Genomic DNA, 19046 nt, shown 5'->3' with positions numbered 1-19046 from the left:
CAGTGTCAGCCAGGGTGGGGATGGCAGCAGCTTAATGCAAAGACTTTAAAAGTGAGAGAAAGAAATCCTTCACCCCTAGCCTGGTTCCACTTCTACTTATACAAGCACATACATACCACAAACACATTCACACTTACACACACACACACACACACACACACACACACACACACACACACACACACCCTGTCTTAAGCTGAGTGTCTTCAGATGGCCCTAGGATTTTTCTTTTTCTTCAGGAAACCATAGGAGTTGTGAAGTGCTTTTAGAATGTCCCTTAAGAACTGTCTGTGCCTCAGTCCTGCACAGGGCCTGAGGTGTCTTCCAGAGCAGAACAGTTACCATTGTTTCTGGTCTCAGAGTTTCTGTTTGCACAAATGGTGCTCCTGTTTATGTCCTTGCTGCCCAGACGACGTCAACAGGAGTAGCACTGTGCAGGTCCATGAGGACAAGACTGGGACTCTTGAGACAAATGTTCACATGAAGGGATGGCTGGAACCCATGCCTACATCACTTCATATTAGTGGTCCATATCCCAAATCTGTACACATTTCTAAAATAAGGAGATTCAGAAATAGTAGTAACTTCTAGAAAACTCCTCTGAGCATCTGTTGTGGGATATTTGTAGATTGTGTGAAGGTGTATTGCTGTGATTGGTGTAATAAAAAAAAAAAGCTGAATGGCCAATAGCTAAGCAAGAGTTATAGGTGGAATTTCCAGGAAGAGAGAGAGGAAGTAGAAGGAGGAATCTGGTCACAAGAGAAAGAGACAAAGAGACAGAGAGACAGAGGAAGCAGGATGGGCGGTCCATGACAGAATACAGATTAACAGAAATGGATTAATTTAAGTTATAAGAGCTAGTTAAAAACAAGCCTAAGCTAAGGCCAAACTTTTATGATTAATAAGTCTCTGTGTCCTTATTTGTGAACTGACATCCCAAAGGAAAAAAACGACTACAAGCATATCTTGTGAAAATTTCACCCTCATCTTACTTCTCAGACAGCCACTATGAAACAATAATGACAAGATGTCTTTGGTCCTGTCCAATATCTTCATAGTCTGAACATATGACAAAGAGAAGTAAATTTTGTCAACAGTTCTGACATCATTCTGAAAAATCTAAGAACATGCAATGCTAAGTGTACCTAAAGATACATGACTACTCTGTACAGAGAGTGGAATATTTGGATGGAAAAGGAGAAGTACTATTTTGGATACTGATACTGCAAATGAAGGCCTCTTGGGCCCAAAGGCCATATGATGATAAGAATGCAAATGTCCCAGAAAAGATGGAAAAGTTGACTAGAAATGCTTTTATTTTTTTTATGAACTTATTGACAAACAGCTGAAGCTCTGATTGATTTTGACTTTTCCTAATGTTATCACTACTCAAAACAAAATGATAGTGTAAGGCTATAGACAAAGTTCTAATCCAATTTGGGTGTCTTCTGCTTTTTCTGAGCATCTGTCTGTAACCCTACATCTTCTGAGATAAGTTTTCCTTCTATTTACTTCTGCTGCACCTTGTTCTTCCCCTGTCTACATACCTCTCACATTTTACTAAAATTCCTTTGTTGCCCAGAAACGCCTATTAATTTCCTTTAAGTGGATGGATGTTTGTGGTACTGCTTGCTTTGATGTTTTAGCACAGTGACAGCACATAATAAAGTACAACTTATTTCCTCAAGGTCATATTTATATGAGCCAAAAAAAAATCCACCCTTGATTGTTCTTTAAAGGTGTTGTATAATTTGGGACTGTTCTTTAGCCAGGCAATTGTTTACTGTCTCTCTGCATTTCAGAAAACTTAAGAATCTCGCCACTTTCTGAATTTCCTAAGTCTTGTAAGTTTCAGAGCTTCCTTTGTAAGTTATTTGATCTACTTTCATGACCTTTTTAAGTTATTTGATCCACCTAAATATGAGCCTCCTTGCTCCTTCCAGGGAGAGAACATTTTCATATAGAGGAAATAGTTCCCCAACAAGAGAGAAACCACAATAGTGTCTTCTGTTTCTGAGTCCAAAGGCCCTGCTGATGGGAGGTAAGCCAGGTCTTCTTTATGCAACAGAATCAACTGAGCCTCACCCTGCTGACTCTGATCTTGTCCATCCAGACAGGCTATACCAACCCTTTGCTACCCTGATAAGAATTTACTTAATTATCTTGAACATGACAGATACTATGTTTTAAGATTTCATATTGGTACCAAAGGTATCATGTCTCCCATGTAAGAATCTGAGTCTTAGTTTGGAAGCAATACCTTAAGGCTATCCATAATCTTCCTTACAGTTAACACAGGGAGCTAGAAAGTCCTTTGCTGAAGAACTTCTGGGACATAGGATATCCCAGTTTAATATAGGAGCATGCAAATTAGAAGCCTGGTTTTAACTTGACCATGCTCAATAGCTAGAAAAATTAAATGTGCAGATGAATGTAGAAGGGATATGAGACAAGTGAAACTTCTGTAAGTGCAGTCTCCAGGGTTCATCTGTGGAGGTGGGTCAGACAATTGTTCAATTCAATTAGATTAATATTCTGAAACTTGGGTAGCCACAAATGAATTATTCCAGAATTATCAAACAAATCAAAACAGTGTTTCATCTATAGAATAAAAACAAAACCTATATAAATGCTTCAATTTAACTCAAAGCCCAAATTTCTTATTTAAGGTCACAATATTTTGGTCCCAACCTACGAAATGTTTATGACTTAGTAGTCACCATTACATTCTCTAAATGACTGATAGTCATCCCTAAACAAGGTAGAATAATATGAAAAGGCAAAGTGGAATTTTTGGTTGTAAACTTGGGTGATGTTTCCTTACAACCAGTGTGAAAAAAAGGTCATAAGAAAATACATTTATACTAAAATTGCATCAACCAATCTTAAGATATGACCTCGGCTACAAGTTCAAAAGTTTCTTGGTGCTCAATTTCTGTCCCTTCAGGAACCAGGGATGCTGCTTAAATGAATCAGGAGAGGAAAAGCACCTGAAAATTTTGTGGATTTTTATGATCCTACCACTAAACAGCTTTTAAGTTAAAGACAAATGGATTTCAGATATTTCTTGTAAAGACTATTTAAAAAAAAGAGCTGAGATATTTACCTATGAATAATCAGGAAGAATCATGAATTGTTACCCTTCTAGACAAGGAGCAGTCAGCAGTGGGTGATTTGAAAGTCTAGTTTTTGAGACTTCAAATGTTTGAGTTCCTATTACTGAATTAGCTGCATTTCATGAGTAATGAGTGTTAAATACCTTTAAGTCAGGGAATTAGTTTTTGCCTAGACAAAGTCAGATCAATTTTATTTGAAAGTTTCTGGTTATTTAAGACAAATAATCTAGGTCAACCAAGTTTTCAGGAATCCAGGTTTTTCAGCATCTTGAGTGATTATCTTAGAACTTCATTGTCTTGATAAGCAGTCTTATCTCTTCTCCCTCTATTGCTTATTTTCTCAGAGCTTGCGTGTTGCTGGGCTCATTATGTAAATAAATTAGCAAAAAAAGGTAGAGGAAGCTGGTAGACTGTAAGGCTGATATCGACAGAACCCAGGTCCAGGTGCAGAATCAACTCTCCTAATTCCTGTGATTCACACAATGAGAGACACTGGGATTCTCAACCCTGTGTGAGTCTCCTCTAGTCTTCATCACAGAGAACTTAGCTTTAGGGGGAAAGAAGCTTAAAAAAGAAAGAAAGGATGAACAGAGGGAAGGGGAGGGTGTTGGGGGTAAGAGGAGGAGGGAGGGAAGGGAAAGAGAGGTGAAGGGAAGGATGACTCTGATTTTGAGATCTTGGCTTTGAGAAAAGAGGTCTGGGTGTCCATCCTCATAGGGAAGTGAATGAACATAAGACAAAGTACCCATGATATGAAAGACACAGACAGAAAACCATTCATCCTATTCATTTGTACTCAGTAATATTTCTTAGCTTTATTTTGGATATTGGTTTTATAATATTTTGAAGCAAAAAGAAAATTATACAACTAATGTGTCCCAATGAAACTTTTTTCTTTTATGTCTTTGGTTAAATATTTATTATTAAAAAAACAATAACAAACAAAACAAGATATCCTAAGCTCATTTGAAAAATGGCAAAATAACTATGATTTTCTATTGTTCAAAATTCATGTTAATGAAGTATATTTTCAGTTTCCTTTCCTTCTGTAGCAACTAAACATTTTATATGGAATTATAAAAGTAAATGGAAAAAAAAGGAGTGCTGGAACCATGTGGTCCCACAACTTCTAAAAGCAGAGTGAGGAACTTGGGGGTGCCAAGTTTGGAGCTTTCCCTGTAGTGACATTTCTGTGTGGGAAATCTTCCTGCCCAGAAGGTGCAGAGTAAGGAGGATTCAGCTGATGCAGTCTGTGGTCCCATGGTGTATTTTAGGAAACAAACCAAGCTCAAGGGTGTTTTAAAAATCTAATGTATCTTCCCAATTGAAACATTAAAGCTAAGGTTTATTAAATGACTTATTTGAAGTCTTCTCATTTCCTAATGTACACTATTTCATATTGTCATTTCTGCTTTTGCCTCTTAGCCAGACCTCTCCTCACACCCATCTTTTTTATAACAGCACAGATATCCTACCCACCCACCTCTCTCTTGAAAAGAAACGTTTTTACCCTCCTGTCAGAACTTGCCTTCTCTTTCTCTCACCCTCAAGCTATTTATGTAGTTAAAAAAATGTTGGAAGGCCTAGAAGAAACCAACATTCCCTGTGACATTCAAACCCTGTTCTGTTCTGATGGCCAGGAACTCCACAGTTGGCATCCATGTGTGTTTCTTCTGAAGCAGAAAGTAAGTGTGAGGGAAGGTGATCTGTGAGCTACAGAAAAAAAAAAAATTAAAGATCAGATTAAATTCCACCCTGGAAATCCTGCACTTCTAGAGACCAAGAAGAGTCCTTTGCCACCATACTGGTAGCCAGCAGGGAGCTGGGTTTGCTGAGTTAATTGTCCAGCAGGTAAACATCAATCAACAGCAGTGGGCAATTAGGCCGTCACCCTGCCCTGCACACGATGGTTGCTTCTCTTTGGAAGCCTCCTCTTTCTCCTCCTAAGGCTTTGTGAAGCCATGAAAGCCTGCCTGCCCCAGAGAAGCAGCACATACCAGGCATCTTCGTGATGGTACTTTGGATTTACATGTCTTCGTTATAACAAGAAGCAGTGTGTGCATTCTGTCTTTCTCCCAGATCCTGGAGTTAAGGGCCAGTACCATGCATGCTACTGCACAGGTGTGACAGGTCAGAAATGACCTCAGTCTTGTCCTTGGCTGCTTAGACAACATGCAGTCGATCAAAAATGGTGGTTTGAAAAACAAAAGCCTCTAAGAATTTTAAACTATAAGCAATGACTTTTACTTACTATGGAGTTATCCATAGGGATCATTGATTTTAATTTGTCACTATTGACCCCTTGAGGATTTTTATATATTATTTTACAGGTGTTTCCTGACACTAACTCTAGACATGAAAATTGTGAACTCTGCTTGAGTGTGGATGACTTTTCTCCGTTCACCCTCAAGCTGTGGAACAAGCTAAGAATCTCAACTAAAAATTACCATTTTTTTATCAACTGTGAATTATGCATGATATGCTGGGTGGATGATAGATTGGAGAGCATATAGAATTTGGAAACAAAATAATTAGGTTCAAGATCTGGACATAGCATTTATGAACTACTGGTCTAGCAATCTTATTTTTTGTCTCTTTACTAAGATACAAAATCATTCCTATTGGGTTTTGTTATTGTTATTTCCTATAGTTTTGGTGGACCTGCCTTGACTGAATCTACCAGGCTGAGCTGAATCCCCAGGGGAGTTCTTGCCCTGGAGGAGATGGGAATGGGGGAGTGGGCTGGGGGGGAGGGGGCAGGAGGAGGGAGGACAGGGGAATCCGTGGCTGATATGTAAAATTAAATTAAATTATAAAATTTTTTTAAAAAGTTATATTCCAGGAAAAATTCTAAATAAATAAATAAATAAATAAATAAATAAATAAAACTGCAAAAGTAAAAAAAGTGATAAAATAATGAAAATGTGAATTATTGGAATTCAGAAATATTGAAATTAATTTAAGAATTATACCATGAAAATTGCTGAATTGTCTTGTTTTTAATGTAGTAGAATACTCCTGAAGGCCACCCTGTAAAGAGAATGTGGAGATTTATTGAGGAAGGCAGAGATAAACACTCTGGTTGCTCTGACAGGAATTTTCATACTTAAAAAATTTGGGAGTTCAGGCAGGATGTTTCAAACACTTCACAACTTGGTTGTATGGTAAACTGAGCAGATGACTCTCCACAATGGATCTTAACCAAAAGGCAGAAAAAAAACACAATAATAGTTCTCTTAGATGGCATTTCATAGCATCTCCAGGACTTCCCCTGGTCCCTGGAAACAATGGAAGCAATCACCAGCAAGTCACAGTTTTGAAGTAGGGCCCAGCCTGAACACATAACCTCTCTCATCTGGCCCCTCAGTGATTTTTGCCCAGTACTTTTACATGAGCTGAAATGTGGTGGACGCTTCTGGCTTGTCGCATACATTCTTATTAATAGTTCAGTTCTCCTCATTCACAAACTGACACCTTTATTGTTGTTTTCTTCTTAGTGTGTGGGTCTCTGTATGTGGCATGCATGGTGTGTGACTGCATGTGGAGGCAGGAGGTCATGTGTCTTCCTGAAACATTCCCCAACCTTAGACACTGAGATAGGATGATCTCTAACTTGAGCCCAGGGATTGCCAACTTGGTGGTTTAGATAGCCCGCTTGTTTGAGGGGTTCCCCTGTCCTGCCTTCTTGGCTCTGGAATTACAGGCAGGTCACCATGCTCATCTGACATTCACATGGGTTTGGGGGTTCAAATACTGGTCTTCATGTTTACATGGTAAGTATTTAGTCACTGAGCCAGATGGTGGCTCTTCTCTTGAAAATGCTATCTCAGTTCTACTAATTTTTATCCCTAACCAGAAAATAAAGAAAAATAATTATGAACACTACATAAACTCTTAAATGTAGTTCAAAAGTTCTTAACCAATCAATTCTCAGCCCAGACTAGCATCTTCCATCTTTGTACCCTATATTATAGGTGTATTTACAAAAGCTTCTGATTTTATAGTACTGCATTTCTTACCACCTCATGGAACATAGCTTATCTTAGTCTCCTATCACATTGCCCATGTTTATTTTTCCAATAAACAACAGTCATGTTGTTGATTATTTTACTTGTAGCACTTACATTTAACATTTGTGAATTAAAACAGCCACCTATCTACAAATCTGATTTTCCATTTTAAAGATGAGAAGACTCAGCTTGAATGGCTTATGCTGTCCCATTGTGACTGAATAAATTTTCTTCTTGTCACATGTCATTCCTAGTGAGGGAAGGCTGTGTAGTAGGTACTTCTTGGTCAGTGGCTATGAACATGTCTGTTATGGTATAGAAATAAGATGGGTCGGAGAGCCACACTCCTGAAAAATATTTACAAAACTGAACTAGACCAAGTGGTGTGTGGCTGACAAATTAGGGGCTATGTGAAAGTTATTTTAAGCCAACATTGGGAGTTCATGTGGATGTTATCAGCTGACTTATTGGGTGATATTGAAATATCTCAAATAATTTAAATACATTCCACTTTCCTTGGCTTGACTTTGAGCATTTTTCTATGGAGCATCCTAACTTACCTCTCCAGTGTCATCTTTATCTCTAACAAATTACCTTATAAAATATTCCAGTCCAACTAATGATTTATTCATTATCATCCAAACACATCTCTTGCTGTGTAGCACAGGCTGGTCTCAAACTCTGGATTCCCTGCCTCAGCCTCGCAAGTGCTGGAATTATAAGTGTGCAACACTAGGCCTGCCTGGCTTATTTTAAGCTTTCTTAATTATATTACTTCATATAAATCCTCTCTCCCTTTCTGTTTTGTGGTGATATTTTATTTGTGCTTTAATAAAGTTTGCCTGGAGATCAGAGGAAATAGCAAGCCATTTTAAGTAAACAAAGAAGTCAGGCAGTGGTAGCACATGCCCTTAATCCTATCACTTAGCAGGCAGGGTCTCTGTGTGTTCAAGGCCACACTAGGGAACAGAGCCAAGAGTGGTGACACATGCCTTTAATCCCAGTACCAACCATAGAGACCTGGAGGTCCGTCCAAACAGACGGAAAGCAACAGAGTTGTGTAAGAAGAGGAAGTGAGGTAGCTGGGATAAGATAGCCAATGAGAAGGTGGAACAGCAAGGCAATAAAGGCATGGATAGACAGGAAGTAACGTGCATTTGGAAGCTGCAGAGTTTGTTAAGGTAAGGTTGGCTGATGGCTTTCTCTGATCTAAGGCTTTAACCCAAATTTCTGGCTCCGTGTTTTTTATTTTATATTAATAAGACCATTTAGAAATTCATCTACACTGTTCAGTATTACAGATTAATTTAATACTCCCTCTTGTAGATGTATCTAAAAGTCTGTCTTCCTTTATAGTTATTCATTTAGTAACTAATAAGGCTTTCCTATTTGAGTGTAGACTTTATTGGCTTTTTTACCTTTGGCATTATTATTGGTTACACTTTTCTGACTGTGGATTCTCCTTGATATGGGAAGAGCACTGTATCTTTCTTTGCATCCCAATGGAAAACCAATTTTGCTCTGTACTGTTCAATGTCCTTAGTTTCAGGAGGGAATGGCCTAGGGGTAAGGCGGGCAGAACTACTGACTTTCATCCTTAATGTAAACATATCGACTAATTTTACCATATGTAGGGTCTCATTCTCTATGGATGTCATAATGCTAGTTTTATATTCCCTTTTGCCGTTGAGCACCTAGTACTTTTTGAGCACAGTAGAGATCGTGGGGTAATGCTAGATATAGACTGGAAGTGAGCTGTGAGCAATATGTGCTGAGTGAAGCAATGCTTTTTTTAGCTTAAAGTTTCAGAAATTTCAGCCCACGGTCATTGAATCCAATGATCTTTGAGCCCTTAGTAAGACAATGAGTGTATATGTCAGAGGCTGCTCACCCCATGGAGGTGCAGAAAGACGGGACTGGGGACAATGATTAGTCTTGAGGACATGTCCCCAGTGGCTTATTTCTTCCAGCAAGGTGCTACCCCTAATGTTGCCATCTTCTCCAAGCACTGGGATATAACAATAGTAACTGGGATCCAAGTGTTCAACACATGTGTCTCTGAGGACATTCTGTATTTAAATCACAGCATGAACACAGTAAGACCTAAGTCCCGACCCACTCTGCATCACTGAACATTCATAATGTTCCATGTGTATATGTAGTTTAGCCTCTCAAAACCTCAAATTTCTTACTCGGGAAATATAAAATTTTGGATTAGATTATTTTCCCTCTTCCCTTACCCCACTCACTTTTAAAACCACTCCAAATCTAGGGTATATCAAATACCATCAAATGCCAGGAGAATTAATCCTTCAAATCTTTGCATAGTTGTTTGGTTTTGAAGTATATGTATGACTTTTTTTTTCTACTTTGCCTTGGCACGGTAGCATAATGTTTCAAGTCACCTGCTTTAATAATTGAAGACACACCAGTTAGATCAGGAAATAAAGGGCAAGGAAACAAAGCACCCAAAGTACTCATCTCCAATTTTTCATAAATAATAGCTAGTTATCCAGGGAAGGCACAGTGGCAACTCCTAAGTCTCTTCCTGTCTGAGTTCAGCTAGGAGGAATGCCAACCAGATCAGTAATAACAGCCTCCTGAGTGGGGAGAAATGAAGGCTGTTCAATTTTGTATTCTGCTCATTTCTATTTTAGAAGAAAACAGTTGACACTGTCTCATTGAAAAGAAAATGCACTCCGATTTCATCATCAAATAGTATTTATTATTAATCCCCAGAGGGAGCACAGGGCTGTGCTAAGCATGCCAATTTGCCTGCCACCTGCGAGTGGCATTTCTGCGTGTCAGAACCTGGTCTCCTTGATGTCGATGCCAGAGGTTAGAAGGGGCAGCGACAAAAAGATTAAAGGGATGAAAAATAGACTTTGGAGGAAAGGTCACAAGAATTGCAAAAGGTTAGTCTGTGAAGGGAAGGCAAAGGGTTGCCTGGTTACTGCCTCCCAGCCCAGGGAAGGCTTTTCACAGGGATGCATTATCTATGAGCAGGTAGCCTCCAACGCTGCAGAATAGCAAACAAGAGAGCATGCATTTAGATGAAGGAGAGGAAATGTTGAACTGCCTAAAGAATTGGGCTACTTAGACTGTAGAAATTCTATCCCTGGAGAGGTTTAAGGAGGACCAGAAGTTCAGATCTCCAGAGGGAGGGGCTGAGTGCATCAGGTCTGTTTGGAAGACAGGAACCTGGCTCTCGGGGCATGATTGAACAGTCATCCTAAAATGGTCACCTTCATTTCCAAATCAAAGATGTGAGTGATGCAGACAGCGTCACTGAAGCAGCTGAGAATCGGGAATGATTTCACTGTGGAATAGGCATGTGAACCAACCCTGGGTGAGGTTTTAACAAGAAGTAGAGGAAAGGCTGGAAGATACTGTGTCAACAAGGTAAGTGACAGAGATGCCTCATCATTAACTGATTGGAACTTCCAGGTTGATAAGCTCACTGCTTAAATCTTCCCTTTTCTAATTAATCACATGATTGGCGAATTTCTTAGCTTCTAAATTTCAATTTCCTCATTTATAAAATGAAAGAGCTTTAATCCCACAACAGTGGATTGGAGGTATAATACCATGTGTGACACACAGTAGGTGTTTAAAATAATAAAGTGATAATGCTCATGGCAGTAATTATTACTGTCAAGGAAAAGCAATTCAACTATGGCCAGCATATAATAAGTGCACAAATAAGGGCTTGTTAGGATATTCTCATGCATGTGTATATTTTAGTTAGATCATAGTCAGCCACTCTATTACCTTCTCTTATAACTAATTACCTTTCTACATCTCTCATCGTTCCCTTTCTAAAATGGAATTCAGCTCAAGTAGAAAATTCAATGTATGTAAGTGAGTAATGGAAATACCTGACTAAAACAAATCTTGACATGGCCCCCATTCACTATGTTTTCCTTACAGAGAACTTTTCCCACTGTTCTACGTTAAACAGAAAGACAAACTCCTATGAACCCACTACACAGCTACCTGATCCATGGGCCTGCCCGTGTAAGGGTCTTAGTACAGACAACCCTGAGTCTTACTGTTGGTCACATGAGCACAGGCATATATTTTTTGTTGGGTTTTAAGGCCTCATTCTCCTTTTTTTATTATTCTTTTATTTCTTTTTTCTTTTTCTTTTTTTATTAACATTTTTCCTTTATTTTACATACCAACCACAGTTTCCCCTCCCTCTTCTCCTCTGTTCCCTCCCTCTGACCCTCCATCTACCCCATCTATTCCTCCTCCATCTACATTCAGAAAGGGGAAGGCTTCCCATGGGCTTGAACATAGGGTGGCACATCAAGTTGCAATAGAACCGAGCTCCTCCCCCTGCATAAAGGCCGGGCAAGGTAATCCAGCATGGGCAACAGGTTCCCAAAAGCCAACTAAGCACCAGTGGCAGGTTCTGATCTCACTGCTAGAAGCCTTACAAACAGACCAAGCTACACAACTGTCACACGCAAGCAGAGGGCCTGGGTTGGTCTCATGCAGTCCAGAGTCCATGTGTTCACACGAGCTCAGGTCAGCTATCTCTGTGGGCTCCCCCATCATGACCTTGATCCCCCTAGCTTGTACAATCCCTCCTCCCTTTCTCCAGCGGGACTCCCAGAGCTCGGCCCAGTATTGAAGCCTCATTCTTAGGCAGTGCACATGAACTGTCTTAATGACTGACTTTGCTCTCTGCTTTCTACTGCCATTGATGCTCCCCTCATGCCACAGGACAACAGAAGCGACGGTGGTTAGATATTCTATAATGCCACTCAGGAGATAGGGCCAGAGGAACAACATGCTCTGTGAGGGGATGGCTTCTGTTTGTCAGGAACCCCTAGGTTTCCACTCTCCTGGGTGCTGTAGTGGAGCCTTGGGCCCACACTATTACAACCGGGTAGTCAGACTGCAGACACATGTTTACTAAATCCAAATTACGTTTAATGAACTCCAAGGGATGAAACTGACCCCTGAAATGATATGACCTGTTCTATCCCTTCAATGCCCACATGAGTTCGTGCCAAATATTACTTAATGCTAGTTTAGTGACCAGTCTAGTAAGCCATACAAATTGTCTATTCTAGCAACGTAAGAGATCCAATCACACAGTGAAAGGTTTTCTAACTTTTCCGAAAGGGAACCTAAGGATGTCTATGTTTTAGTAGGAAAAAAAACCTTCAGAATTAAACAAACTGGAACTGAATTAATGTGGTTCTGCCTCGTATCCACTTTTTTTATTCTAAGCACATCATCTCTTTGTCTTGCCATTTGTCAGCTGAGTGGGACAACTGTGCTTATTTTGCCTAGTTGTGAAAATAATGGAATGTATTCACTTACACATTTATGCTTTTGTTCATCTACTACTGTCTGGTCTGTGAAGGAAAGTGGTGATGTCTTGTGATGGTTTGAATTTATTAAGGTATAAATGTAAGGTATTATATTATCCTCAAGTGTCCTCAAAGTGTTCCTATAAAAATAATTATTATCCATTTTTATTAATACAGCTCGAGGAAGTGAGATTGTCAAAAAATCCAATACTCAATAACTAACCAGCTCAGTGAACCATGATGATAAAGCAGAATTCCCCATCTCCACATAATTTCAAGTGAACTACATCTTAAAAAATAGTACAGAAATCTTTTTATTCTTTATGAGCTTCATATCCTTTTACTGTGAAGATCTCAAATTTCTGTGGGTTTTTCCCATTAGTAATCATTATCACCATTTGCTTAAGGCTGTAATAGTTTTAACACAACTATTTCCTAAACACTGAATAGAACGCAAAACTTTTTTTAAAAGAGAGAGAATGTGAAAAAAATAAAAAAGATTTTGAGAGGCAGCTACAATTTTTTTTTTTTTTTTTTTTTTTTTTTTTTTTTTTTTTTTTTGGTTTTTCGAGACAGGGTTTCTCTGTGTAGCTTTGCGCCTTTCCTGGATCTCGCTCTGTAGACCAGGCTGGCCTCGAACTCACAGAGATCCGCCTGCCTCTGCCTCCCGAGTGCTGGGATTAAAGGCGTGCGCCACCACCGCCCGGCGGCAGCTACAATTTATTCTGCAAGTTGCAAGTGAGATAAGAGCAGTAATTCCTAGCCATTGGAGAATTAATAATAATCCACTCTGCTACTGTATGATTTGCCCTAAAACTTCTCTACACATGGAGGGGGCATCAATTAGTGAAAATGTAATGCTAAGTAAAGTAAGGAAATATGTTATGTCCCCTTTTCAGTTTGGGAAGCAAATAATTATATCTAAGTCACTTAATCTTAGAGGTTTCCTATCAGCACTTTACATGAATGCTATAATATCCATCCTTCCTCTCAAGCCATTTGTAAAACTCAAAATAATCAATGGATGGGGCAAAAATTCTTGGAAGAAACTATGCATGTGGTCGTGGTTAAGCCCAGTGGCTCATGAAGCTAAAAGAAAAATAAAACAAAAAGACAAGAAGATGGGCTAGGGACTTTGTGGGAGAAAGTAGGGGGTGGGGAGAGATAAATGTAACCTGAATGCATGTCCACAATTCATCAAAGAATATATTATTTCATTTCTATAGGTTCATAACAACTACTTAAATGTTAACATCGAGCTAACACGAAATTGAGTTTGGGGCCTACCAGTAGGCAATGTTAGCAGAATGATATTTCTGCTTATATGGGAAACTACAAGTGCAGAAATGTATGCTAAAGAACTATTACAACCCACATAGGTATTTCAAGAGTCTTAATACTCACGGTGGAGCTTGGTCCAGTCTTATCAGTGAAGTCTTGCTTTTATGTGCTTTTTGTGCTTTTAGTAGCTGGCTACTCTATCGTAGTAATTGCCTCAGGAATTCAACAAAATTAAATTATGTGAGTTTCACCTATCCGAGAAATGTGAGCATTACACTGTTTTACTATTTAGTGCAAGATGCCACACCTAAAATGACTATAAAGCATCCACTCTAAAATATGAAGTAGATAGATGGACTTTCCCTCAGGGATGCACAATCTCATCCTGTTGCTTGAAGACACCACATACGTACACCCAAACACACATGCCTGGTATCTTTGTGGCTGCATTCTCAGACTAGTGAGGGCATGGGCAGCTGACTTTCCACAATGTTCGTTATATGCAAAACAATGGGAATTAAGTCTGTCCTAGAGAATTGGAAAGCAAATCCCGCAGAATCATAATCTTGAGGAGGAAGATGGGGGACAACAGCTAAGAAGGATGGATAGAATACAACAAATCAGAGCCATACACCAAACCTTTGAACCATGGACTTCAGAGGCTTGTGATGCCCATACCACTTTATTCAAGTGGCTCTTGAAGATACTCTTCCTTCCTTCCTTCCTCCCTCCCTTCCTTCTTCCCTCCCTCCCTCCCCCATCCTCTTTCCCTCCCTCTCTGCCTCCCTCCCTACCTTCCTTTGTTCCTTTCTTCCTTCCTCCTTTTCTTCCTTCCTCCTTCCTTCTTTCCTCTTTCCTTCCTTCATTCATTCATTTCCTCCTTCCTTCTTCATTCTTTCCTTCCTTCTTTCCTTGTTCAGGATGTAGGAGAGGGATCATTCTGTATTTAGCCTTGGAAATGCAGGAGTCATTTGAGTCCTGTACTCAGACTGATCTCTGTCCAGCTCTGTGGATCTTCCACTGCAAACTAGGACATTGCAAGTTGCCTGCTGTAACTAGATTTCCCTACCAAATGCAAAACCAAAGTCTCCTCTGTTATCGAGAAGTCGCTTTTCTCAATGGTATTTCTCTAATGATCACATATTGTTTCCTGGGAAGTGTTCCTCAATTATTTAAGAGGAACAGCCTGTCACCCCGTGCACTAAGATTTGACTGCACACAACCAATCCCTAAGATGCACTTGATCTCATTCTTTTGGCTTTAGGAAAGAAATCAACAACAAAAGGTTTTCTGTATGTTTTGTCTGTTGATTTGGAAGCATCGTTCACTTGCTTATTTATTTATTCACATATTTATTTTTGTAAAGAGAAAATGATGAAGAGTGTCTCCTAAGGAGAAAACACAAATTACAGATGATTCACTCTCCCTTCTCCTGGACTTGTACTGAAACCATAGTCCATGCAGGCACAGAAATAAAGAACACATTTCATAATAATCAGTTGCAGACTTTTTTTAAAACGAAAATAATGACTTAGCCTTTTATTCAGGATGGTAGCTTTCGGGTGAAGAGAAGGAAGAGGGAGGGAGGGAGAGAAAGAGAGAGAGAGAGAGAGAGAGAGAGAGAGAGAGAGAGAGAGAGAGAGAGAGAGAGAGAGAGAGAGAGAGGTTTCCCAGAGTGGAAATAGTAAAAGGGGAATAGAAAGCAGGGAGGGGGAGGCAGGAGTGTGCATAGGGAGTGAGGATGGAAGGGATGGGAGGGAGGGGAAAGGAAGACCCTGGGAGGTGAGGGAGGGGTAAGCAGAGAGGCAAACAGGATTGCAGGTAAAAATAAAACAGAAAAAGCCCAGGTGGGATTCATGCAAACTGTTCTCATCAACACTGCTACTCCTCCTGTCACTGCAACTGTCAAACAGGCTCCGCTCGTAATGAAAGGAAAAATATTTTATTCAGATTTATTAATTTGAAAATGAAGCCCGCCTGTCGAGAGGGGGACAGTTCTTCTCAATCTGTCATCGTTGAACCACACGCTCCTGACACCGGGATTCATTTGTCTTGTCGGCTCTGACAGTTGGATTCTCCCAGAGCTCTTCCTAGCGGATCGCCCTGGGATTTTAAACCGGATGAAACACATTCCGACAAGGAACAGCCTCTTTATTAATGCAAATTACATGAGGAGGAGAGGAAAAAAAGAGAGAAAGAGAGAGGCGCCTGCAGCCGCTGTGGCGTTCTTAGCCCTGTATCAGTCATCCGTTATTTACATTTATACACATTTTTCAGTTTTAATAAAAGGAGACCCGGATTTTCAGTGACATTTATGGACAGTTTGTTTCAAAAAAAATGATGCCATCAATGTAATTGTATGCAAAAGAAAGCCGCGCCGCGCTTCCCTCTGTTTGTGCCGTGTCCAGGGAGCCGGGCCGCGCCTCCTTCTTGACGCACACCCGGTGCAGCTTGGGGACCACCTGACCACCGGCATCCCAGCACCCGCGGGACAGGCAGCGCCTTGACAGCGTCCTCCTTCCAGAGTCCACCAGCGCCCAGGCCACCTGGGCTGCCTAGAGACTGTCACCAGTCCCAACTTAGGACCCCGGAGGCCTTTATCTTTTAGTGCCAGTCAGGAACTACATTGCCAACTACCCAGGGGCGCAGTTAACCCTCAGACCCATGAATCACAGGGTCCCACGAAAACTAGAGCGGATCAGGAAGATGTTTGCATTTAAATCTTTTTTAATTAGAAGAAATAATAATGATGTATATTTAATTACCTAGCAAGACTTCATTCCATTTGCCTTTTTGTCAAGGCAGTGCAGAAAAGATGTTTATTAATTTTTTCAGTGGAGAAAGGGGTCCATTGATATAAAAGGAAGGCCCACAAAGGTGGTAAGGCGTGATGTTCAGGTAAGAGATTTAGAAGTGGACACTCGATCAGCGTTCCTGCTTGGATGAAATCTTCTTGAAAGAAGGCAAGCAGGGCCTATCAATTTTTTAGTTGGTTCCAGTACCCTGCAGAGATGAGGCAAAGGTGACCTAATCTGACGAGCCTAAAAGTACAGAAAAAGCTTGAGCCAGGCCTGGGGCTCAGAAGAGCAAGATTCTAATTCCATCTGTTGCTGTTGGTGGCGCAGTTATGAACACTGACTCTCTAGACATCAATAGGCCTGATAGGTCCCTCCCACCTCAACTCACAAGCTCTTGCACGAAATGGTACAGATTCCTCAAGGGACTGACAAACCGGTGTGGCTTCCTGAGGTGAGCTTGCAGTCTTCTCACAGTACCCCACCAGTCTCCAGCCTGCAGCAGAAAGAGCTGCACCTCCTGCCAGAAGCTTGGGTCCCTGCTGAGAACAGCTTTTAGGAAGAGGTGGTGCCCCAGGAGTACTGTCCCTTCTCTCTGTCTCCGTTTTTTGCATTAGTCCAGACCAGTAATGCTAAAGGTGTGGCCAACAGGTCAGCTGACCGAATTCTTGGACCTCCATTCTGCCCTACAAATCAAAAACTCTGAGAATGGGAACTGACAGTCTCCACTTTCTGAAGAATCTTCTGATGTCACTGACCTTTAAAAACACCTAAACAAGTCCTTCGCAGCTCCACAGCTCTGTGATAGTGTTTTCCTCTCTGCACAGTTTAAAGGCTCCTCGGTACCCCATCCACAGGTTCAATTAACTGCAGATGAAAAAAGTCTTTGAAAAACAATTACATCTGTACTGAACAAGTACTGGCTTTTTTCTCATTATTATTCCCTCAACAATACAGTCTAACAACTATTTACATAGCATTTACATTGTATTAGGTATTATAAGTAATCTAGGGGTGATTTATAGTCTGAGGGAGAATTGTGTAAGCTATATGCAAATACTAAGCCATTTTATATAGGAGACCTGAGTACCTGAGCTTGTGGGTATCTGGGGATAGGAGGGGTAATTCTGACTTCAGTCCACTGTGGATGCCGAGAGACCATACCGTATGCACATTTTAGAAGTGAACAACATAGATGCATTTTACTAGTTTCTGTGGGTTTAGACTTTATCTTTCTTTATATTTGGGGTCTTTATTTAAATACATGAAGTTGGGAAAACGAGATTCATCTGGCCAGGGTCAGCCAGCGCTGTCTTTTCTCTAAAGCCCTGTGGGTAGGTAGCACTGGTTTTATATCTAGATGGCTCTCCAAACATGAAGCATCTTTCTTCCTGCAAGACAGCCTTAAAATGGGCAGCTCCCTTCGTTCTCCCTAAAATTTTCTTCCCAATGAAATGAAAGGCAAAGACAAGACAAATAGCCAGAAAGGCAATGAGCATTTCAGTGATGGGGAAGGATGCAATTAATGAAAGCTGGGAGGGGGGAGGTTGTCTTCTGCCTGTAAAACAACACAAAAGGCTACACCCAGCCAACATCCACGTGTCAAACAAATGCCAGGACCAGTGCACATTCAGCATCAGGGTATATATGTTTGTTTAATGATGTCTCCACGGTCTATAGAATTAATATTTAATAGCACTTGTCAGCAAGATTCTATACAAGGGTTTGTTCTGCCTCCTCTTAATGCTTGTTAGTGGTTGTGTCTTCCTGGTTGGCTTTAATATTAGAATTATGTTTTGCATTTGCAGTGATGTCTGTCTACTTTCTACTTTCAATTTTGCAGTATTTGGCAGGGTGGAGGATGCAGAGAGACATGTAACAGAATTTAAGAGACTTTAATTAGTGCCTCTTCTCCGTTCAGAGTCCTAAGACACTAAGAGAAGTGAATTTTGTTTCTTGTTGTTTTCGCTAGTGCCGCAGGATAGCTCATATAGTAGGTACCAAAAGTTTTTCTTGTTTCATTATCATTATTATGTTATCAGTATTAGCAAAGGGAATGGGCTTGTGGTAATTGACAAATGGTTGGTTTATGTATTACTATGGTTTGGCTATGTCCCCAAAGATCACATGTTGACAACTAAATCCCCTTATGAAACAATGTGGAAAGAGTTCTTTAAGAGGTGTCTAGGTCATGAGAGCTCTGGGGTTGTGAATGGATTAATGCTATCAACACAGGACTGAGTGTCTGATGGAGGGAAGTTGGCTCCTTTTCTTGTGCACAATCATTCTCACTCACATGATGCTTTCTGCCATGATATGAGGTAGCAAAACGGCACTCCTCAAGTGCTAGGACCATGATACTGGATTTGGCAACCTTTAGAATTATGATAAATAATAGTCTTTGCAAATTATCTAATCCCGGGTGTTTTATTATAGCAGCAGAACAAAACGGATTAAGAGACACAAAACACAGAGAAATAACAGTGTTTTCACTTTCTAATTCTAAGTTATTTGTCT

The sequence above is a fragment of the Peromyscus californicus genome, unplaced genomic scaffold (assembly GCF_007827085.1).
Source record: "Peromyscus californicus insignis strain IS unplaced genomic scaffold, ASM782708v3 Scaffold_14__1_contigs__length_90479793_seg_2, whole genome shotgun sequence".
Lineage (NCBI taxonomy): Eukaryota > Metazoa > Chordata > Mammalia > Rodentia > Cricetidae > Peromyscus > Peromyscus californicus.
The sequence above is the reverse complement of the archived record's forward strand: the minus strand, read 5'-3'. Positions refer to the sequence as shown.